Here is a 25065-nt window from a genome sequence, read left to right on the forward strand (position 1 = left end):
TGGGAATCACTTAAAGTTGTGTTTTTCAATGGGAAATAGTAGCTAAACTTTCTACCTATGGGTGGAAGGATATATCTGGCACACAAATGCCTCATATTCCTTCATGGTTCATGGCACAAAGAATTTGGATAAGTACCAAACTGCTAATCCACATGTAATTTTACTACTTTATACAGTAAACAACTTGGACAACCATACTTACTATCTCTAGAGACACACTTAGATTATTAATATTATTTAATAATGACTGACATTTAAAAAAAAACACCTATACCCTTATTGGCTGAAGAAAAATACATAAATGCTCAAATCAGAAAATATATAATTGCATTATTAAAGACAAAGCTTTAAATTTTAAAACTCCATATACATGAGGAACTCACTAGTCATGTAGATCAGATCTTAGGACATCACAAACTGAAACAAATGCAGTAGTCACTCTCTGTGGACCAGGATCTGAAAATAACATGATGTCAACATTGCTTCAGAAAGAGTAGAGAGGTGTTCAGCACTCAGTGAACATTAAGCTTTATAATTTCTGTAATGTGTGGTTCTGTCTCTAAGTCATTTACTTGCTGCAGCCAAAATCAGTGACAGGTTTGACATAAGCCATAAAAGAGGCATCTGTATGACTAATGGCCTAGCATGCACACTCTCTCAGTGGCTGAGTGCCAATATTTTATCTGGATGGTTGGTTTCAGGCATAGATGTGGTTGCTTAAATGATTCCTGAATAAGGCTCTGGAAAAAAAATTCCTGATTCTATCACCTTATTAACCCTAACATCCATCTACTTATCCATCCCATCTCAAGCAGCTTCTTTTTGTAGCCACCCATGGAGGACCAGAAGAAACAAAATATGGACTACTAGATGTAGAATATCTAAGAGTCAGAAGAAGAATGACACAGCAGGGAGGCAATATATTGTTTTGGGTTTCCATGAAATGCCATTTAATCATGACTTTAGCTCTTCCAAAGCAAAGCATCAGTTATGTCCCTCCTATCAAATAACTATTGCCATTGCAGAGCCAATTAACAAATTTTTCTCTGAAAAATTTGCCCCCATCTTACCCTGTACAAGGAGAAAACTACATAAAGTAGTTAGACAAGCAATTTTGTCTCACAATGTATGCTACCACTTTGAGCATGCTTTATGGAAATAGGACATGACATTAGCTTTATACTTGAAAGCAAACACTGCAATGCAGGGGCACTACAACTTGGAAAGGAACCACATGCAAAGACCACATCCATGGCTGGTACTCACATGAAAGGTGTCTCCTGTGGGCTGCCATAAAGACAAAAGTGTGCAATGTAACAAAGAATCACCAACAACAGCTGTGCAGGAAACTCAGTGGGTATCAAGAATCTGCTACTTCTCCCATGGCTCAGCATAAGCTTATGGCAGACTGCCACTTCACAACTTGGTAAGCACTGTCTCAGGAGGAGGAAAAGAGGATTCCAAAATGTTTGCTTATCTAGCTTAGATGGAGTCGATTAAACAGTAGCCGTGTGAATGGACAGACGGCACGTCCTTCAGACAATCTTTCACAAATACTTCTTCTCCCAGCTGAGCTTCTGATAACTGCTGAGTGGCAGCACTGAATTGAAGATCATATTCCCTGACAAGTACTTGGAGTGAGGCTTTTCTGTTTCTCTAGTTAAGTGCAAAGCCATATGTTGAAACAGCTCCACAACCCAGAGGCCAGATTGATGTTTCCTTATGAAAGTTGACAACTCTGACAAGAACAAATGTGTGATGGGAAAGCCACTCCATCTGCACATGGAGATAAACAAGAGAGTACTGATGCAAAGTGCCAATGTTCCTTTTCAAAAAGGAATTACTGTCCTGTTCGCACATGAAAAGATGACCATAGAGCTGAGTATCAGTGCCTGGTGAAGAAAGCATGCAAGTATGGTAATTTCAGATGCCAACAAAACACATGCCCATTTTCAGGTGTAAAATTTTGCTCCACGCCTGCCTTTAAGGATAATGAGTCTCCATCTACCCCAAAAGGAAGAGAGTGTTACTCATCAAAAAAAATTGATGCCTGTTCTAATAGATGAGGCAGTGGATGGGATAAGAAAATAAGAGAATCATGGCTGACTTGTTTTATATTCATAAACAGTAGAGATATGGTTGAGTGTTACCATTATAAGAGAAACTCCAATCACCCCACTCCCATTTTCTCCATTTGAATCTATTCCAAATCTCTGAGGTGATGAAATCTGAGACCACCACTGCTTGAAGTGATTACTCAGTATTTAATAGAAATTACTGCTCTTTGATAGGGCCAAAGTTGGATTTCCAGCACCCACAAGGTATATCTGACAACCACCCTTAGCTTTAGATCTAGGGGGAGACACACTCTTCTTTATATTTACTGGCACAGATACACATATTCACATTCAGACACACATACATACACAGAGAGACAAAAACCAATAAATTCTAGTATATGCAGACTATAGTTTTGTTTTACTTTGATAAGAAAGTATTTTTCTGCCTATTAGTTCATTGATCTGACAAATCCATAAAGAAGCACAATGCAATACAATAATCTTTCACCACTTACTAAGAGCCTCTCCCAATTACACAACTATATGTGTATGTTACAATGTTCCCATACCTCTTATTTGATCATTAAAATTGTGTCAAATACTCATTCTTATTGTCACTTTCTGTGGGAATGTACTATTTATTTTTGTAAAATATGTCTCATTTCCTAAGTAACTGAAAAAAATCAGTCCATGGATAAAATTTAAAGTAATAAAGATGTAGTTTCAAATGTTCATAATCACTAAAATAATTTACAGTCACTTCCTTAATAATGTATCAGTTTTAATCAGTTATTCACACTAACAAGTTAAGCTGGGTTTACTAAGAAAGGCTGTAGAGCATGCATAATACCCAACTCTCATTATACCTCTATTCAATTCCTTATCAATAGGCCATTAGAGTGGAAAGTAGATGAGTGGCTTTACAGGGATAACATCACAGATGATCACTCAGAGGTTTCAGATCAAAACTTCATAGAATTCATTCCCAAGAAAGTCTTCTGTGTGTCAGTCTTTCCTATATTTATATGATTCTAACACAAGTTACAACAATTTGGAAGCCACAGAAAATGGGTTTAAGTGGCTCTCATGTACACTTTCCTTTTTATTTGACCAAGTTGGCTACACACTGTATCTAGAAGTTCTATATAGTGCAGACATGTATTTACCATGTATAAAGTTGTATCTATGTTCAAAATATAGTTATCTGATTGGAAGCACATACTCACTGGTCATAGAAGCATCTCTTTGTGACTGACAAGTGATGAAAAGTTGTATATGTTGTACACCCACTACCAAAGGAAATACTCAGTATTTGACACCCCACTGGTACTCCAGCAAGAAAATACCCACTCACTGCACAAGACTCTCTGTCCTTCAATTATTCAACTACTGAAGAGCAGCAAAAATTAAAATATTAAAAATCACTAGCCAAATACATCTCATCATGACCTTCTCAAGAATTTTCATAACAAAATGAATACATTTGATTGATGTTGTGTATTATAAGTGTGATCCAACTGCATTTAATCAGAATAGATCCTTTCTTTAATATTAATTGCCATATATGAAATATGGTATGATAGTGTTGTCAACTTGAAAGGATGGAGTATTACCTGAGACACTCTGTGTATGTGTTAGGATGGGATTATCTTGAATGTAATAACTGAAGGGAGATGTGTCTACTTGATGTGGTACAATTCTCTGGCCCAGATTCTGAATTCTTTAAGAGAATGAATGAAACTGAAAAACACAAAGCAGCCATTAATCTCTTCCTGACTATGGGGTGTAGAATGACCAGCTGAGAAATTGTGACCATGTGTTGTTGTTCAAACAAGTGGCCCTAGGTAGTTTGGGCTATCTTTATTTATGCAGTTCCAATGGTTTGCATGAACAGTTTTACAACCATCTTTTAGTTCCCAAGTTCCTATAAATGGTTACAGTAATTACCAACTTGTTCCTGCCTCTTTCCCCTTCCATCTTCCAACTCTCCCACCAGTAGCCATTACCTTTTTGATCTGTATCTCTATCATCAAAAGCATAAGCAGTTCTGTAAGCTACAAAGGAATCTTTCTAAATAGGCACACCTACATGTAGAACAGTGTGCTCAGTTGGCAACACATGCAGTTACAGAAGCATGCAAAGGCATGCTTTGTCTCTTATGGCTAATATTTATGCATGGTAGGGTCTGAGTTCTCAGGATCAACTCACCAGTCAAAGCTAGATCAATCCATGCTACTCTTTGTACTGTACTATCCCCTTTGGGGGTATGCTAGGTTTTTCCATTTATCCGATAGGCAACACAACTTGGAATTTTACTCTTAATAGTTGGTGCTGCTTGTCCCTTTGTCCATATGTCTATCTCCCTTAACTTTTCGATTCTGCTTTATTCCCTGTCCCTTAAATGTGTTCATTAATGCTTGATGCCATTTATTTAATAGCATTCCTTTAAAACTCCTGTAGTTAAAATAATTCTTTCCAGAACAGTTATGTATATATGTTATAATAAACTTCATGACCAACTGTGACTCATTCAGGTCAGCAGAATGGCTAAGATAGTGAAAGAATGGAGATCACATAGCATTGCACTCTCAGAGTTATGTCCAGAATTATGCAGCAAACTGTGCACATATCCTTGCCAAATGGGTCACGGTCTCCAGAGTTTTGCCACAAGGAGAGATGTTCATGCTGTTTTTAGGCATTGTTCCCCATATAAGTCCCGTGGCTTTTGCCAGGGGTCAGATTTAAGTAACTCTATAAAGGAATGTTGAAAATTTTCATCTCTGTGTCTTTGCCTCTCTTGATGGTCTCAATAAAGAACTTTGCCTTCTTTAGGATGTGTATTAGAAAAATACATAACATGCTAGCTACAGAAATTAAATAAACATTTAATAGCCATAGAGATTATCTATCCCAAAAGATATTGTATAATTAATAAAAAAGAACAGATACTGGAACTTACACTTGATTACCATCACATGAATAACTTTTTTACTAGATTTATCATTATATTTCTTATATATTAGAAAGCAAATGAATACAACAGGTAAATGTTAAAAAACCATATACTTCATACTATATATATATATATATATATATATATATATATATATAAAATTTCCTTTTTTCCATGTATATGTATATACAAGAAAGGAAAGTAGAGAGACAGAAATGTATATATTTAAGTAAAAATCTCACAAAATAAAAGTCAGAAAATTTTCATAACAAAAATTAAGTGGTGATGCTGCCATAACTTTTCATGATAACTTTAAAGTACAATTCTTCCAGGATCCACACAATCACAGCCTACTTCTCTAACATTTTATGTACCACTCCCAATATCTCCCCAGAACTTCTACATTGTTCTTTGGACTCTAGCCCCATGAATCTCCCTGATACTCCTCATCCACATATTCTCACCATCCCACCAGATTTTTCCCTAGTCAACATGCAGTGATCCAACCTAGTCTGGCCACTCACACCTGCACTCAACCAAACTTTAGGATCCATCCAGGACCCTTCCTACTTACTCCGCAACCAAGGCCCCTCCTATGCCACATCTAAATTTTCTATCCAGCCAGATCTTTCTCTACAATACAAACCCAGATCAAGAAACACATCCTATACACAAGCCCATCCCCTTTTGCTTACCTGATTTCATTTCAAGCAGGTCATTTCCAATCTCTAGGGCTAAGCCCCCTGAAATCCTCCCTTCTACCCAAACCAGCTATGTCTATATCAGACTTAACACTAACAAATAATACCCATATACCCAGATATCATTGCAAATATAGCAATATGAAAGATCAAGCAAGCATCTTCTCTTCAAAACCTACCAGTCACATAAAAATTTTTCCAGTGTGAATGACTTAGATGAACAGAAGTCCACAGAATTTAAAATCACAAACATCATCAATGAATTCAAGGAGTTTAAAGAAGATACAGAGAAGCTACTCAATGAAACTAAGGAGAATAAATGACTGAGTGGTGCAAAAGAAAAACAACTCAACTAGAAAACTCAAAGGAAAGCCTTACAAATCAAAAGATTCAAGCAGATGGTATACTATTAAGACTTGAAGATAAAATAGAAGTCTAGACAAAATAATATGAAAAACATGAAAACAAAGGAAAGGGGCATACAGGAAATGTGGGGCATGTCAACAGACCAAACCTTCTGAATTATAGGCACTGAAAAGGGAGAGAAATCTCAGGTCAATGACATAAACTAGACTCTCAACAAGAATGTAGAAGAAAAGCTCCCCAAACTAAAGAAAAATGTATTTATCAGATAAAGAAGCACGAGGAACAACAAACAGACAAAACCAGAGAAGATAACCACCATGGTACACTATAAGTAAAACACTACGTATACATAATAAAGAAAGTGTATTAAAACCTAGTGCATGAATGGGCTTTTTGTCGCCCATTCCCTTTGTAAGGATACCCTCTCAGCCAAAATACACAGGGAAGGACCTAGGTCCTACCCCAAATGATGTGACAGACTTAGATGATTCCCCCATGAGAGACCTCACCCTCCCTGAAGAGTGGATGACGAGTTGCATGGGAAGATGGTAGGGGAAATGGAACCCCCATGGGAGGGAAAGGGAACCGAGATTGTTATATAAAATAAGATTGTTTTTAATTTCAATAAAAATAAATTATAAAAGAAATGCTGCTAGAGAAAAAAAAAAAACACACAAGTAGTATACAGGAAAATCCATCAGAATAGTTTCATGGAAACACTGAAAGCCAGAATTGCTTAAAACAATGGATTCCAAGTCCTGAAAAAGGTATGACAGCTAGCTCAACTAAAATATCCAACAAAACTATCTACTATAATTTAAGAAAGAAAAACTCTGCAATATAAGTAGCCTTAAACTTCTACCCAGCAAATCAACCCAAAGGAAGCAGTATCTAGTACTGAACAGAGAGTCTGTGGAAAGAAATACAAAGCCATAATTATTAAAAGAAAAAGTACCATCAAGAACACAAACAATAACAGCAAATATTAGCAGTACAGTGATCATAATTAATGCACACAATTCAATGACAACTTTAAATATCAGTGGCCTCAGTTCTCCAGATGAAAAGACACAGGCTGTCTGTGTTATAGACAAACATTGAGAAACTCACAACCGAAGAACTGCAGAGAATGACACTTGGATCACGCAGTTCTACATGGAATGTCTCCACCTAATTCCTCCTCTTGGGGCTTAAGGGGCCTTCACAGAAGAGAAGGTGGACAGACTGTGTCAATAGGGATGGAAGACATCAAGTAAACAAAGGCCTCTAGACTTAATAGGATGGATTTTACTATGGCAGCAGATTTAAGACAGACTGGGTGCCAGTGCTGAGAGAGAAAGAGAACATAAGCTCCCAATCCTAACTTAGAAGCCTTCTCTAATTTATAACTGTATGCAAAGAAAAAAGTTAAGTTTTCTCTGAGTCTTACTAGATATACTTAAGGGAGAGGGTTAATGCGCAGAAATAGATGGCCCATACAAGATTAACTCAATGGTATTTTTGAAAGTTTTTGTCCCATAATGCTTTGGCTGGTCTCTTATTTGTTTATTTGTTTGTCTGTTTACTTATTTACTTTTGCCTTTAGGTCTTTAAGTTATATATTGCAGTTTCTGATTTTATGTCTTTGGAATTTCCATGTGCTAATATGTATGTTTCTGTGTCTCTATATGTGTCTCATGCTTTTTCTTTGGTCCATTTTTCTGGTTTTTTTTTTTTTTTTTTTTTTTTTTTTTGTCCTCTGCAGGTTTGCTTCATTTTATTTAATCTTATTCTATTTTTTAGATGTCAGTTTCTAGTGATAAAGAGAAAGAAATTATATGGATTTTGGTGTGGGGAGATCAGGGAAAATCTAGGAGGAGTTGTGGAATGGAAAGCATAATCAGAATATATGCGGGGATTGGTGAGGGGAACAGCAGGGTGCAGGAACTGGGATTGATATGTAAAACAAGCTTGTTGCAAATTTTAATAAAAGACAATGCTACAACTAACAAATTGGATAAAGGTACACTTCTAAAGTAAATATATATATATATATATATATATATATATATATACATACATATATATACACATATATATAATGAAAAATTACTTTCACTAGTACAGAAAATTCATTTATCCATTATCTACAAGAAACATATCTTAGCTTTAAAGATAAGCAGCATCTTAGAGTAATAGGATGAACAAAAAGTTTCCAATCAATTGGACAAGGAAGCAAGCAGGTATCACTATCCTAGTATCTGACAAAATAGACTTCAAACTGAAACTAATCTGAGGAGATAAAAGATGGACATTTCATTCTAATCAAGGGAATGGTTAACAAAGAAGACATTATTCTCCGAAATATGTAAACCAAACTCTTGGGTACCTAATTTCATAAAAAATAAAACTCTACTACTGGATTTTAAGACACAAGAATAAACTAAACAAAGCATAAGTGATGTCAAGAAATAATAATAAAAAAAACAGAGCAGAAACAAATGAGATAGAAAGACACCAGTACAAATCATCAATAAATTTTATAGCTGGTTCTTTAATAAGACAAACAAGATTGATAGAACCTTAGCCCAGCTAACTAAAAGAATGAAGAGAAGATCCATATTATCTAAATTACAAAGAAATGGGGAAACATCACAATTAAAAATATCATAAGTGAATACTTTTAAAACATGTACTCTATTGAGCTGGAAAAGCTATAAGAAATGGATGATTTTTTTTTTTTTTTTTGATCTTCAAGACATGGTTTCTCTGTATTGTTTTGGAACTATCTCTGTACATCAGGCTGGCCTTGAACTCAGAGATCTGCCTGCTTCTGTCTCCCAAGTGCTAAGATTAAGAGTGTGTGCCACACACGCCCAGCTGGAAATAGATGAATTTCTAAATTCAGCCAAACCACCAAAATTAAATTTAGAAGTGAACCATCTAAAAAGGCCCATAAAAATAATATTGAAATAATAACAAAAAGCCTTCCAACTAAGCTAAGATAGTTTCAGAGTAGAATTCTATTAGATTTTGAAAGATCTCTGCAGTCACTCCTTCTTACACTACTAAAAGAAAGAAAGAAAAAAGAAGGAAGAAAAAGAAAAAACCTCCTATGATACCAGTATTATACTAACACCAAAAATAAAACCAACCAAACAAACAAAAACAAAACAAAGACACACAGGTAAAAAAAGAAAACAACAGTCCAATATTCCTGCTGAACATAGTTTCAAAAATGTTCAATAAAATACTTGCAAACAGAATACAGACACAGAACAAAAAGATTATTCAAGATGACAAAGTGGCTTTATCACTGGAATTCAGGGATGGTTCAACATGAGGACAACAAAAACAAACAAAAAACAAAACAAACAAACAAAAAAGCCTGTGACAAATCTCAAAAATGGACTTAAAGATAAAAATATGTATGATTATCTCAATAAATACAAAAAACTTGATGAAATATAACATGCCTTCATCATAAAACTTCTAGAGAATGTTGGGCTGGAGGGGACATACCTCAACATAATACAAACTATGAATGAAAAAAACCCAGCCAGTATCATCTTAAATGGAGAAAATCTTGAAGCAATTCCACTGCAGTGAGAAATAAAATAGAGCTTTGCACTATCCCTGCTCTTTGTCAGTATTGTCCCTGAAGTACTAACTTAAGCAATAGGTAAGAAAAAAAAATTAAAGAGAAAGGAGAAGTCAAACTATCAGGAGATGATATGATCATATAATATATATATATATATACATATATATATATACATGTATATGTATATGTATATTACTTAATGTATATACATATATAGAGATTCTAACAATTCTAATAGAATACATCTTGAAATGACAAACACATGGCAGAGCACATATTCAACTTGTTGTCAATCAATAGCTTTCTGTACACCAACAACAAGCACACAGAGAAGATCATGGACACACTCCCACTCACAATAGTCTCAAAGAAAATAAAGCATTGATCCCTCCCAAAAGGCATCACCCTCCCTGTGGAGTGATGGGTGGGGGGATGGGATGGAAGGGTGGTCCAGGGCATGGAAGGGAGTGGGGAGGGAGGGAGAAAGGGAAAAGGAACTGGGATCAATATGTAAAAAAATAACAAGATATTAGTACCCAAAGAAAGAAAGAAAGGAAGGAAGGAAGGAAGGAAGAAAGGAAGGAAGGAAGGAAGGAAGGAAGGAAGGAAGGAAGAAAGAAAGAAAGAAAGAAGAAAAGAAAGTATCTAGGAGCAATCCCAACTAAGAAAATGAAGGGCATCCCCAGTGCAAATTTTCAACCCTTGAAGAAAGAGATAAAGATCAACATTAAATCTTCTCTCTCATCAGAGGTTCCTAGCTCCAAGTCTTCAGATGTGAGTACATATCCTTGAGTAACTGAAGAAATTAGGAAAGGAAAAAGGGACCAATGCTAGTGTATGGAGAGGAGAATAGCAATAGAGAGGGGAATGGCAGGGTACAATGATTTGACCTTGGAAATGGTGAAAGGGGGAAGCAAATAAATAAATAAAGAGGGAAAGGGGTAAAATAAAAGTAAAGATGTCTAGAAAAGTCATAAGAAATCATACTATTAACTCTCTACCTTTAAAAAACTGTGATGCATCCAAGCCTGTGTGTAAATATTCATATACAGTTAAAATTTTCTCATCTGGGCTGACAATGCTCCCAGAGACAAAGACCACCTAACAAACTCCACAAACCAGGCATGGGAAGCCCCTTTTTGAGTTGCTGCCCTAGGCAAGTAACTCCCAAAACATTGGAAGCTATTGCTACTACCCTTTTTGTCCCCGGGGGTGAACAGTAAGTCTCCAGTGCTGGAGACACCATGCAGTACATACACACAGCCCAGAGTCCTATATTCTGGGATTGATTTCAAATCCTCTTCCCTGAGGACTAACTTTCATGGCACCAGAAGGTACCATGCAATCTTCCAAAGAAAAGAAGCAACCTACAATCCTACCCAGTTATTACTCCTACAACCACAACATCAACCAGAATGGCAGCATAACCCTAATGGTAGTGTATTGGCACATGTACCTTGATGGTAAGGAACAGTTCTATGATTCTCTCTCAACAAGCTGGAAATCATGTTTGATATTAGAGACCTCACCAACTATTCAGAGTTAGTGAAGTCGGGAATTTTACAAGAGAACCTATAACCGTAACCACCATTTTACTAACCCAACATAATCCTTAAGCATGTGTATCCTTATGCTCACAGATAAATTTAGTCCTCCTTCTTTATCATGAAGACTTCTCTTTGCAACCAATCATGACCATTACAGAAAAGTACAATTAATCAGAATGCAGAGTTGTGAAGCACTGTCCCAACAGATACATTTATATAATAATTCCTGTACCTACAGCTCAGGGAACATTGTAGAAGAGGAAGTAGAAAGATTCTAAGAGCCAAAGGATCTGAGAGTTTCTGTGAGATTGAGTCTCTTAACAATGCCAAAAGCTACACCTACTAAGTCTCACAAATATGACTTCCTAAATAGGAGCAGAGTAAGGATGACACCAATAGATGTGCAAAAGTGGACAAGGAAAAGCCAATGACCTCAACCCTAACCAAAGACCTACAAGCAACTAAGGTATACTTAGATCAGGAGAAATAGTCTTCCCTAGGAAAATGCATACCAATTGGTTATCCAATTCCAAATGGTCAGTCCTAGAATCATACATACGAGTGATATTATACAGACCAAGAAGACATTATTTAGAAATTTATATGCATACATACACCTATGAATATACAAATATGTTAACAATAAATGAAAAGAGGCCATGAATTTGAAAGAGAAAAAGAAATGATATATGGAAGACTTTGTAGGGAGAAAGGATGTGATTATATTATACTCTCCAAGATAAACTCTTATACATTTGTTCATATAGACAAATCAAATATAAGACAATCGTCTCTGAGTGTGGTCATGGAAAGAGTTTCAAATGGCCCCAGGTTCTTTACTTTCCTCCTTTTATTATTTTTTCTTTTTGCTAATTTATGGTACCTCTTTTCATTCACTATCTTTGTTTTTAATTATTTATTTTTCTTATTTTACATATTGATTCTAGTTACCTCTCCCTTCCTCCCTCTCTCCCTCCCTGTCTTTATTATCTCTAAGAGTAATCCTCTCATCCCTATTCCTCATAGCCATCTGGACCACCCTTTAATGTTTTCCCACATTTTCTTAGTGGGTGTGTCTCTCCAACATTAATGACAATAAGAAGACAGGCATCAAGACAAAGTGCCATGATGTACTGTGAGGGGAGATATAGTGCTTCAGGTCTATTCACTGCGGATGCTTCTTATCTCTCTGAATGCCAATTAACAGTTCCAGTTGCTTTTTAACTGAGGGCTAAATTCAATAGATCTTTGAAGTTTACAACCAGTACCCACTGGTTTAAAGAATGTCTGATCCTTCCTTTTGCTTAAATACTGTATATACTTTTTCTAAATGCTACTTCTACAGTCTTCATTTGGGACAGTAAAATGTCTCAGTGAGTAAAAGAATAAGGCTTACAAATATAATGGCATGAATATATTTCCAGCATTCAAGTAAAGGTGAAAGGAAAGAAACAACACCACAGGGTTGTCCTCTGACCTCCAACAGTGCTGAATACACACACACACTCACGAAGAAGAAGGAGGAGGAAGAAGAGGAGGAGGAGGAGTAACAGTAGTGCTAGTATTAGTTTTATAAAAAAAATAAATTTAACTCCTTCACTTGCCACTTCATAGGCAATAACTCTAAAGGGATGAGTTTGCTCATTTATTCAACATCATGAAGTCCACTTTCATTTGTCATATGAATAATAAAATGTAAGACATTAAGTCTTGGTTTTTGTCATTTTAGTTTCTCTTTAGTGGTAGATTAAAATGTTCATAGACATTTTGTAGGATGGCCATTTTTATTAAAGTAATTCTACCAGTCCATGAGCATGGGAGATCTTTTCATCTTCTATCTTCTTCAGTGTCTAAGAGTTTTTATCATACAAGTCTTTCACTTGCCTAGCTAGTTACCCCAGGAAAATTTTTTGAGGCTACTGTGAAAGGTATTGTTCTAATGATTTATCTCTCAGTATGCTTGTCATTTATACACAGGAAGGCTATTGACTTGCATGTATTAATTTTTCGTCCTGTCACTTTGCTAAAAGTACTCAACATCTGTAGAGACTTTCCTGGTGGAAATTTTAGGGTCACTTGAATATAAAATCATAATATCTGCAAATAAAGATACTTTGACTTATGAAGAATGCACAGAAACTGAAACAGCCATGTCCTCCTCTCTGAAATCTCACTGTTCCTTATGGTGAATGAAACATTTCACATCACTAATCACAGAACACATACCAGACCCTGAGCCTCATAAGACAGATTCTACAAAGCTGCGTCAACATATGAATACTCATAAGGGGTACAATGAGCAGGAGCAGGTTAGCTCCCTAATAAGTTAGGCTAGGAAACATTCAGTTAGAGAAAAATATGAGTAGCTTTAGTTTGTTAGTCTGCCTTTCAGTCACAGCAGCTCATTTAGTGGACACACATATTCCATGGCTAGTGTATCTCTTTCACCTGCTTCATATGCATCTCCCTTTATCATAAGGAAATTATACAGAGCTAGATGCCCCTCAACTGAAAAATGGATACAGAAGATGTGGTACATTTACACAATGGAATACTACTCAGTATAAAAAAAGATGAAATCTTGAAATTCTCAGGCAAATGGATGAAAGTTGAAGAAACCATCCTGAGTGAGGTAACCCAGTCACAAAAAATAGGGACATGGTATGTACTCACTCATATATGGATTTTAGACATAGAACAAAGGATCACGAGCCTATAATTCAAACCACAAGAGAAACTAGGATATAAGGAGGAACCTAAGAGATTCATACAAGGTCCCTCACAGAAGGGGAAAGGAACAAGATCTCCTGAGCATATTGGTAGTGGGGGCACAGTGAGTGTAGAGGGAGTTAGGAGAAAGAGAAGGGGAGGAGAGGAGAACATGTGAGACCAAGAAGATTGAGTCAGAGGAAGAATAGATGTGAGAGAGAGAGAGAGAGAGAGAGAGAGAGAGAGAGAGAGAGAGCATAATAACCATAATAGAGGGAGCCATTATTATAGGTTTGAAGAGAAAACTGACTCTAGAGAAATGTCCACAGACCTACAAGATTGAGCAACAGTGGAAAGGCTACAAAAAATGCCCTTCCCAGATAAAAAGATTGATGACTAACTTATCCACTATCATAGAGCCCTCATCTAATAGCTGATGGAAGCAGAAGCAAACACGCACAGCTAAAATCTGAGCCAAACTCCTGGAATCCAGTTGCAGAGAGGAAGGAGTGATAAGAAAAAGGGGTCAAGACCAGGCTTCAGAAATCCACAGAGACAGCTGACCTAAACAAAGGGGAGCTCATGGACCCCCAAACTGATAGCTGGGAAACCAGTTAGAAGGCCTGGGCAGTCTAAGGGACCTCTGACAGTGGAACCAGGATGTATCCCTGGTGCACAAAAAGACTTTGGGAGCACATTCCCCATGGAGGGGATACTCCCTTAGCCTAGAGGTAGGGGAGAGGGCCTAAATCCTACTCCAAATGACTTGACAGATTTTGATGATCCCCCCTGGAAGGCATCGCCCTCCCTGTGTGTGTGTGGGGGGGGTGGAGATGGGAGGAGAGGTCAGGAAGTATGGGAGGGAGGGAGAGGGAACTGGGATCTATATGTAAAATAAGAAAATATATATATACATATATATGTGTGTGTGTACATATATATGTACATATATTGTACATATATATATATATATATATAAAGAAAATAGAGAGCTTAAAAAAATAAAACAGCATCGTATTGTGTCTTGACAGACAGATATTTCTCCCTTGCTAATTTCATTATATTTCAGTCCTTTTAAAATCTCATTAAAACTTTTAGGAATGAACTAATTTTATTGGTTTGCATTCTCCCAGTGTACTGTTCTTATTAAAGGCTTATACCATGGTGTTTATGGCTATTATAGGGAAACATTTAGGTGCTCCTTGTTCTATGGAAATAGTAAAGTTAACATTCTAAAAACAAGAGAAAACAAACCTATTGATGAATCAAGACACTGAAATAAAATCTCTAGTCAAGCTCCATTCCCTTCCTAGTCTGAAACTTTTGAAAAATATGAGCATCTTTGCTTGTCAACTTAAAATTGCTGCCTTCCTGTAGGCTGCAAATCTCTATAGGAGCGTTCAGAAAGAATTTTCAATGGAATTGAATAGACATTACATTTCGGATACACTAGCCTGAGTCGTCTATTGTCATGGTTTTCTAACAAATGAAAGCTTCCACCATGAGAAAAAAAAAAAAAAAACTGTTGTACAGACAAAACCACCGTCAATGTCAGTTATGGTCCAGAAAATCCAATTTAAGATTTGTCTGAGAGGTCCATACCATCTCTCTAGCAGAAAAAAAAAATTAAAAATGGGCCCCACAATGGTGAGTTTCACAATGTATAACAATGGCTGAAGTAAGAGTGCAGGTAAATAACACACCTGCAGGCTGCCACAAATTGCAGGAATATCTCTTAATTGAAAGGGGTGCAAGGTTATGTGGAAACTATCCAGGTCTATTTTTAGCTGAGTAATTCCTCATTTGCCCACACTGAGAGATCACACAGCCTTGGCATTAGTTATGACTATGGAAGTGTTACCTGCAAAATGAATTTTTATGCTGTGGAAGCAGGTAGATAAACTAGGGAGAAAGTGCCACTGAATCAAACAAGTATGCCTCTGGAGGGCAGTGAGACCATCTGTGCCTCTTTCTGAGCTTTTCCTCTGATTACATTTGAGCTGCCACATCCACTAGTGGCAAATGTTCTCATTTCTAAAGGGAACACCCATGGAAAGGTAGTACTTTTTCCTGTGGCTCTCCTTATTAGTATGTAGGTGCAAATGCATCAAAGTAATGAGGCAGTGTCATTATATGGAGCCACTCTATTGAGTACTCTGAAAGTTTTAGGACATTGAAAGGATAACGCCAAAATAAGCTATTAGTTAGACACAAGTATCCATACAGTAATAATGAAGGCAATCAAGCAACATATTGACTAAAAAGACTGGAATTTTAATACAACCATTTTCCCAAAAGACAACACTACTAAAAGAGAAATTTGAAACATACCTTAAAATATAAATTTTTCATTAAAAAGTGTGACGCCCCCAGCATATTTAAAATTCTCCCTATTTAAAAATAAGATAAACTACATACCAACTTCTAATATCATGAATCAAATGCTCAATTTAGTTGCTTCATTTTAAAGTTAAAAATAAATATTACCACTTTGCAAATTTAAAGTGAAACAGTGAAAATAAGGAACTCTGAGAAAATATAAACAGAAACCTTTAATCTTTATCCTCAAAGTATGATAGTAGGAAAATTAAACCCACTGTTAAATCATGCCATGAGCATTCTAAAATTAAACAGAAGTGACAACTGTATAATTAGAAATGGAAAACAAGAAATATTTAAAACCATCTTGGCATTATTGCTTAGTGTATTCCATTATTAGCTCAGTTTTCAATTACAGTAATCCTACAATCTTTTTGGTCTGGGCAAACACAGGCAATCCTGTATAACATTAGCCACAGCTCAGTGAATCACCTACATCAAAATATTACAAATCTGCAGATTATATAGGCATTGGAAAGATTGCTTTTCATTCCATAGTCCTGAATCTTCACAAAAAAAAAAAAAAAATGCATCCACAGAGAATGCTAGAAGCCCTTGTCAAGTAATCTTTCAGGTTCTCAGGGTGAGTTAAGTAAGATATTTTGCCAGAAACTTTTTCTGTATTTACTGCCTGAAAATTTAAGGTTAAAAAGAAAAATATAATTCATTTTCTCCATTCTGTAAACTGTAGTGCCATGAATCCTCCAAAATATGCTTTCAGCTTTATCAAGAAGTCTTTTGTCATGACTAACAGAAAATGTAGGAAGGGCTGGGTAAACCATGGCTCCCATTGTTTAATATAGAATCTCTTCCCAGATCTCTTGTGCCATGCTTTCAGCTTCATTACTCTACCCTAGCTGCCTTCCAACCTCCTGTGTCTTCATATTCTTCCATGAATGTGAACATATTCTTATCCTAGCTTTTGAATCCCACATGACTCATTTAATATTTAACAGCTACCTACCATACAACAGACACTGAACTTCATAGCTTTGCATTCATAAAAATGTGTCCTTCTTTGTACTGTTTGTAGCATCTTACTTCTGTTATTTTAATAAAGCCATTCTCCCTGCTCTTTATTCCTTTGAGACAGAGTCTCTCACTGAACCTAGAGCTAGGTAGACTGCCCAAAGCACTCAGGTTACAGCTGTGTACACAGCAATGCCCAGCTTTTTATGTGGGTGTTAGGGATTCAGATTTAAGTTAAAAAGTATATAACAACACTCTTACCCACTGCACCATATCCCCAAATGAGCATTCCTAATATTTGAGAATCTTTCCAAAATAAATAAATACATTAAAAATAAAAAGTTTCACTGAATTCAACCTTCTCCTTCCATAGAATGCTTATTTATTCCCTAATTTCGTAGCTAACCTCTGTGAAGTATTTCTTGATTCATATGCCTTTATGCTGTATGAGTTGAGAATTCATCTAACATCCTACCATCTCCAACAGAATTATACCATTCAGCTACACCTACAAAAACTACCAGTTGTGTGTGAAGACTAGGAAACGAACACTTGATACCCTACAAAATCATTAATTTTAAAAAACTATTCCTCTTTTATTCAAAAACTTTTTCATACGATATATTTTGATAATATTCTTTCTCCCTCAACTCCTCCCAGATCCTCTCCCACCCATCCAATTTCAGGTTCCTCTCTACCCTCTCAAGAAAAAAGTAAAAGAAAGCATTAAAAATTAAGTTCAAAATAAATGAGCAACAACAACAAATCCAACAAGATTTTAAAAAGGGGGTGAGGGTGCAGAGAGAGAGAGAGAGGAAAAAGAAAGAAGAAGGAAGGAAGGAAGGAAGGAAGAAAGGAAGGGAGGAAAGAAGGAAGAAGAAACTTGGAGTCCATTTTTGTGTTGGCTAACTACTCCTGGGCATAGGGCCTGCCCTAGAATGTTAAAATGAGATTGCTTTACCTAGTAACACTCCAGTGGGGAGGGGGGACCTGACTTCCCCTTCCTAGGAGTTATCAACTGCAAATAGCATCATGATAGGGTGACACTTTATGTCCACTTCCCTTTTTCCATTCTGGGATTTTGTCTGATTTGAACCACTCCAGGTTTTGTGTGTGCTCCAACTATCTTTATTGAGTTCGTGTGTGTATTCATCCTGTAGTATTAGGGAGATACTGTTTGTTGGGAATTATATGCCATATCTGTTCTTACATTCTTCCCGCCTCTTCTTCTTTACAGACCCCTAAGCCCTCGGGGAGGTAATACCACTAATTCTTGACTTAAATCAATAAACATAACAAGAAAAGTTTAATATTGCTTAAATGTTTTATAGCAATTTGTCTAAAACATCTGGGACATTCATCTAAGAAGGTTAATGAGCATAACTGCAATTTCATTAAACAGTGTTCTCTGCTAGTACTCCAGCACCATGCCTGCTTGCCTGCTGCCCTGTTCCAACATGATGCTCATAGACTGGAATCCTCTGAAAATGTTACCCCAAATCCATCTTCTTCTATAAGATGCCTTGGTCATGGTGTCTTATAACAATTGATATGTCAAAAAGGAAGCAGCCAGGAAAAGGAAAACCATTGGTTTTTGAAGGTGTGGCCACAGTGGATGTACTCACACTCATTCCATTTATGGACAGGGCTACTTAGACTCAGTAAGGTATCAAGTAAAAAAATGAAAAAGACACGAAGTTAGGAGCAGGAGGTGTTAGGGTTGATATGAGGAGACCTGAAGGAGAAAATTGGGAATGAATGTCATCATTTGTGTATATAAATGTCTCAAGTGTAAAGAAAATAATAATCACATGCAACTCTGCATTTTTGTTTGTTTGGTTTTGGGTTTTTTTGTTTGTTTGTTTGTTTTGTTTTGTTTTATATGATAACCCTGACCCTGTTGTCTTCCTTTCTAACACAAAACTCAGAGATAAGACAGGTGAGAAACAAGGACTCCATCAAATATACACCTACAGCTTCACATTAAAATGCAAAAATATCTATAGGAATTGTGGGTTTGCCTTAGCAAGTTCAAGGTGGTAAGAAAGAAGCTGGAAGCAGATTGCTAAATGTAAATTTAAATAATCTTCTTCCATAAACCCTGATGAGCTCTACATTTTACAGTCAGTTTTGCCAAAGATTCTATTACAAGAAAGGATGTAGATTTTGGCCACATCTTCAAGCTTTTTCAGCACTGGAAAAATGTCATAACAATTAGCAACTTTACAAACCAGTTTGTGACACATTTACCAAAAGAATATGGCAGTCTAACAGTGCCTTTCCTATGTTAGCACTAATCTGTTTTCAAAAACAAAGGTTGCAATAGCTCTTTTAACACAAAATTAAGGAAAATATTGAGATAAGTTCTTCATAAGCAAGTATTGGGCCAGTGAGAAAGTTCATGGATCAATTGTCTAATCCCAGGTCTAATCATCTAGAGTGGCATCCCACTGATGGGGACAGTTGTTACCTATGTTCTACATGCATGCTATGGCACACACAGTGTCCATACATATGCACAGGACTCCAGAGAACAAGCACAGTTACACCTCAGGTCTCCAGTCCTGGGGTGGGAAGTATTTCACCCACTAACTTCTGGGCTATTCTAGACTCAGGAAGACAAGCACAGCTCCCCCAGGGTTCTCTAGACCTGGGGCTGGAAGAGTTTCACCTATGAGCTCACCCACACCTTCTGGTGCAAGCCATTTGGGCACCAATATGATAAGTGGGTACATGGTAGTTAAACAGGAGAGAGGTGGAATGATTTCCTGTGCTGAAGAAAGGCAGATCTGAAAAGGTAAGTGCAGTAAAGAGGCTGCTGAGCTAGATGCCCAGCTTGTAACTTAAGTGATATTTGGGCCTGGGCTACTGCCCAGGGCCATGACTTAGTCTGTGACCCTGACACAGTTGTCAGGGTCAATGTTGATGTCCATGGCTCCTGTTACCACTGAGGACCCTGTGGATCCCATGAATCTATGACACCACCTGTGACCAAGTTGATGCCCAAGGCATGTGCTCCTACAGACTCCATACCAATGGAGGATTCCTGTGTCACCACCCAGGACCAAGGTGACATCTGGCCCAGACTGCTTCAGGGAGTCATGTGTGGGTCCATAGCTCTCCTGTAGGTAGGCTCTGAATTGACATCCATGGATCCTGTTGCCCAAAGGGCCTGCAGAGACCCATAGTCCTGGCCAACACTTGAGACTATGTTAGTCTTGGAGAGTCAACCTGCAACTGTTGCCATATAGAGAGACCTGGTGGCCAGTGCTGCCACCCAGGGTCATGGTGTCATCTGTCTGATCTGTGGCCATAAGACATGTCTGGGTCCATGGCCCTACCTCAGTAAGGGTCTTCATTGGTACCTGTGGCTCTTATTTCTATCTGAGGCTGAATGGATATCTGGGTTGCCATCTGGGAACATGTTGGGCATTTGGGGGCCACTCCACCACTTGGGCCATGGCAATCTGGGTGATGTGTAATGGTAACTAAGGCCACAATGACATCTAGTCCCCAGCTGTTGCCAAGGACTATACATAGGTCCATCGACCTGCTGCAGTCACAGTCTGTGCAGATGTCCATGGCTCCTATTACTACCAAAAGCAATGAGGATAAAGCTGTACAGAATTGCTCATGCCCCTCACTAACTGCAGTACTTGTAATAACTGGCCCTGACCCTCACTACAACACTTACTCCAGAGAACAAGCCTTACATCTCCCCAAGGCAGCACAGTAGAGCTGTCCCTGATGGTCAGGGTACAGATGAGCCAGCTCTGAATACATGAAAGTAGGAGAGCTATCGCCATGGTCTATCATGTGGTGGTAGAAATAACCCTACCCTGAGCTTTGCCCCTTGCACCCTACTACAGTCCAGGGTCATGAAAGTCAGAGAGCTGATCCTGCCCCTTACCAGCTGCACCATGTAAATCAACATAGACCCCCACACACACAGCTGCATCAGGGTCACAGATCAATTCATTGCCTTGCACAGTAAAGCTGACTCCACTGACCTAAGTAGAGATGATCCAGCATCTCCAATACCCATGGGAGATCTGGCCCACCCTTCATCTACCATATGGTAGAGTGCAAAAGAAAGGGATGGCTTTCCCTGTCCACTACCCTTTGCCATATGTGGCTACAAGAAAGCTGGCCCTGAGACCATGAAATTAGGGAAGTTGACAGTGCCCCCCACTGGAGAGAACATGCCCTGCACCTCACAAGGGCAGCACAATAAAATGGACCTTGTTTGGGGGAGCACAGGTGAGCAGACCTGTGAGCATAAGCAGGAGAGCTTTTCTGCCCCCACCTTACAGGTCATGGGATGGCAAGAGTAAAGAAAATATTCCTTCCCCTTCCAACCCTTTGCCTCCTTCAATATGCAGGAGAGCCAACCTCAGGGGCATGAGACGATCTGGCCCTGTACCTTACCAAGTGGAGCAAGGCCCTGTACCTCATCTAGGCAAAACAGTAGGGCTGGCCCTGGTGGTGTGAGTTCAGGTGACCTGGACTCACAGGTGTGACAGCAGAAGAAATGACCCCACTTTTTGCTGTGTGAAATATTGGATGACAATCCAGGGCAGTGCTGGAGAGCTTACCTGAATGGAGACAATGAGGAAAAGCTGGCAGGCTGACCAACTCAGCTACCACCTAGGCCCAGAACCAGGACTATGAGGTAGCCCACCCCAAAACCTACCTCATCTATAAACTTCTGGATCATGTAAAAAGGCTTTATCTGCAGATCCAAAGCTACATGATCTCCATGACACAAGGCAACAATAGGACAGCTATGAAGAGTCCCAGAATCAAAGATATAGCAGAAACCAGAGGCCTCCAACCAGACCAATGACTTATTTCAGTGAACACTTACAAGATATATGTACTAAACAATATGCTGTGTGATTCACTGGGCCACACTACAACCTCCATGCTGAGGTATTTTTACTTGCTTTTTGTTTGTTTGTTTGTTTGTTTGTTTATGTTTTATTTTTGTTTGTTTGGGTGGTTGGTTTGGTTTTATTTTTAAAAATTTTTGGGAAGCTGCAAGGGCAGAATTAGGGGCACAGGGAGATAGTGGGATCAGAATGCATGATATAAAATCCACAGAGAATCAATAAAAAGCTTTAAAAAATAGAAACAATGATCACTTCAATTGTACATTAAAAAGTATACAAAGGCAAAGTTAATGTTGTTCAGAATGTGATCAATTGAAGTACATGTGGCATCTCGCCTGAAATTACTACAGCAACTTTACCTGTGTATTAATTTGTACTAGCACTGAGCAGGTCAAGAATGGTAGCTCCTCCAGAAATCAAATCAGAAACTAAAGGCTTTACAACTCGGGAAGGAATAAGGCAGCCAGCACACATTTATATCATATAACATCACAGTCCTTCGGGGTTCATGCATTCCTTCACAGGGATCTGATGTCTCCTTGAGCATTGTCAAGGAACATTTATTCACTCAAGATGTATCTCATTCAATATGTGTAAGAGAAATGTTAAAATAATTAATTCCATTCATCTTTCATAAATCTAACCTTTGGGATGATTGGTAATACACTTATTATTCTTTTCTGAGGCTTTCTGGAGACTTGCTCAAATAATTAGTAGTGATTTTGTTTATTTATTCTATTGTATACTTATTCTAAAACATTAATCATATTAATAGCTAAACTTTATTGACCACTGTTACTTGTCAGCAATATTGATAGCCAATTAAAATACTCTAGCTCATTCAACAGCCTTAGTAACCCAGTGAGATATATATTAGTACCCCAAATCATTTACAACAGGCTGCTTGAGAAAATTGCTTATCTGTGTTCATGAAATCATAGAGTGAGGGCTATTAACCATGGGAGTTCTGTTACACTTGCCTTCTACAAAGGAACTACTGAGCGGTGTACAGTCTTTCTAAGTGAATGACAAAACGGTGAAATACCCACATTTTTACAAGTGAGACTGAGACACCACCGACAGATAGATGCTAAAAGAGAACAAGTTCAAAGAGTGTGTTCTCTGGCTCCTCTGGGGAATAACGCCTCCACTTGGAATTCTAATTTCAGTTTATGTTCCTAAGGAAGCAGAGCAGCACCCGGTAGCAAAAGCTGTGGAGGAGAAGGAAAGAGAAACAGGGCTGTGAATTCTTAATTAACAGGATGTTCACTGATGCCAGGGCCAGCTCTTTAAACTGCCATAGAAGGCTGCATTTAGCAACAATACATGAGCCACTGCTGCTATCATTGACTTCAGGAGGTAAAAAGGCACTTCCCAAAGTTCTAGCCACTGGTGAGAAGGGAAGTCATTTTCTCTGAAAACCTTAGATCTCTCTCACGAAAAGCATTTTCATACTGCTAAATGACTCTGTTAATGGCATAGCACAAAGGTTCCACAACTCAGTTTCTGAAACTGGTTCAAAATGTGTATTCAAGAAATTTAAAAAAAAATCATATGCAAAAAATGAAAGAAAGAAAAGAAACACTACAGGCCCTATTATTTCAACTAATGATACATTCTTAGGGGAATTAGGGAGTTTTTATATGTTCGGAGAAATTAAAAATAGTATCAAATCTCCCTTTTCTCTAAGGAAAATTATCAGTTAAATAACTATGCAAACTAGTTACTTGTATGTCAAGGGATACAACCTGAGACTTTGCTAGGTACTAAGCACTGTGTTAGGCAAGTACCTGCTGAGAAGACAGACATGTATTTGAAGGCAAATGTAGCCAACAGTGGCGTGATTTCCTCAACTATAAAATCACAGAAGGGTAAAGGAACAAGATCACCTGAGCATATTGGGAGTAGGGGGGGATGGGCAGTGAGTGGAGAGGGAGCTAGGAGAAAGAGAAGGGGAGGAGAGGAAAGCACATGGGACTAGGAAGATTGAGTCAGGGGAGGAATAGACAAGGAGAGAGAGGGGAAGGGAGGGAGAGGGAGAGAGAGAGAGAGAGAGACCATAAAAGAGAAAGCCATTATAGGTTTGAAGAGAAAACTGACTCTAGAGAAATGTCCAGAGTCCTACAAGACTGACTCCAACTGACAATCTGAGCAACAGTGGAAAGTCTACCATAAATGCCCATCCCTGATAATGAGATTGATGACGAATTTATCCACTATCTTAGATCCCTCATTTAGTAGCTGATGGAAGCAGAAGCAGACACCCACAGCTAAACACTGAGCTGAACTGGAATCCAGTTGCAGAGAGGGAGGACAAGACCAAGCTACAGAAACCCCACAGAGACAGCTGACCTGAACGAAGAGGAGCTAATGGGCCCCCCAGACTGATAGCTGGGAATCTAGTATTGGATTGACTCAGACCCCCTGAACATGGGTCTCAGTTAGAAGGCCTGGGCAGTCTAAGGGACCTCGGGCAGTGGGACCAGGATGTATCCCTGGTGCACACAAGGACTTTGGGAGCACATTCCCCATGGAAGGATACTCCCTTAACCTAGGGGCAGGAGGGGGGCCTAGACCCTACTCCAAATGACTTGACAAATTTTATTGACCCCTCCTGGAAGGCATCACCCTCCCTGTGCAGTGGGGGGGGAAGAGAGAGATGGAGGGAGGGAGAGGAAACTGAGATCAATATGTAAAATAAGAAAAATAATAAATAATAAATAAAAACCTAAGCTAAGTGCAGAATACAGTGTATATGTGTGGAAGGAACTGTTTGAAGCTTGTTACATTCATTGCTATCCTCGAAGTTCTGATGACCATGTAGGTGATAACTTTGGTCAACATAGTTGTACTGTTATACCTAGTAGGGCATGTAACTGATTATCAAAGATGTCCACGTCCATTTG

Source organism: Phodopus roborovskii, unplaced genomic scaffold (genome assembly GCF_943737965.1).
Source record: "Phodopus roborovskii unplaced genomic scaffold, PHOROB, whole genome shotgun sequence".
In the NCBI taxonomy this organism is placed as follows: Eukaryota; Metazoa; Chordata; class Mammalia; order Rodentia; family Cricetidae; genus Phodopus; species Phodopus roborovskii.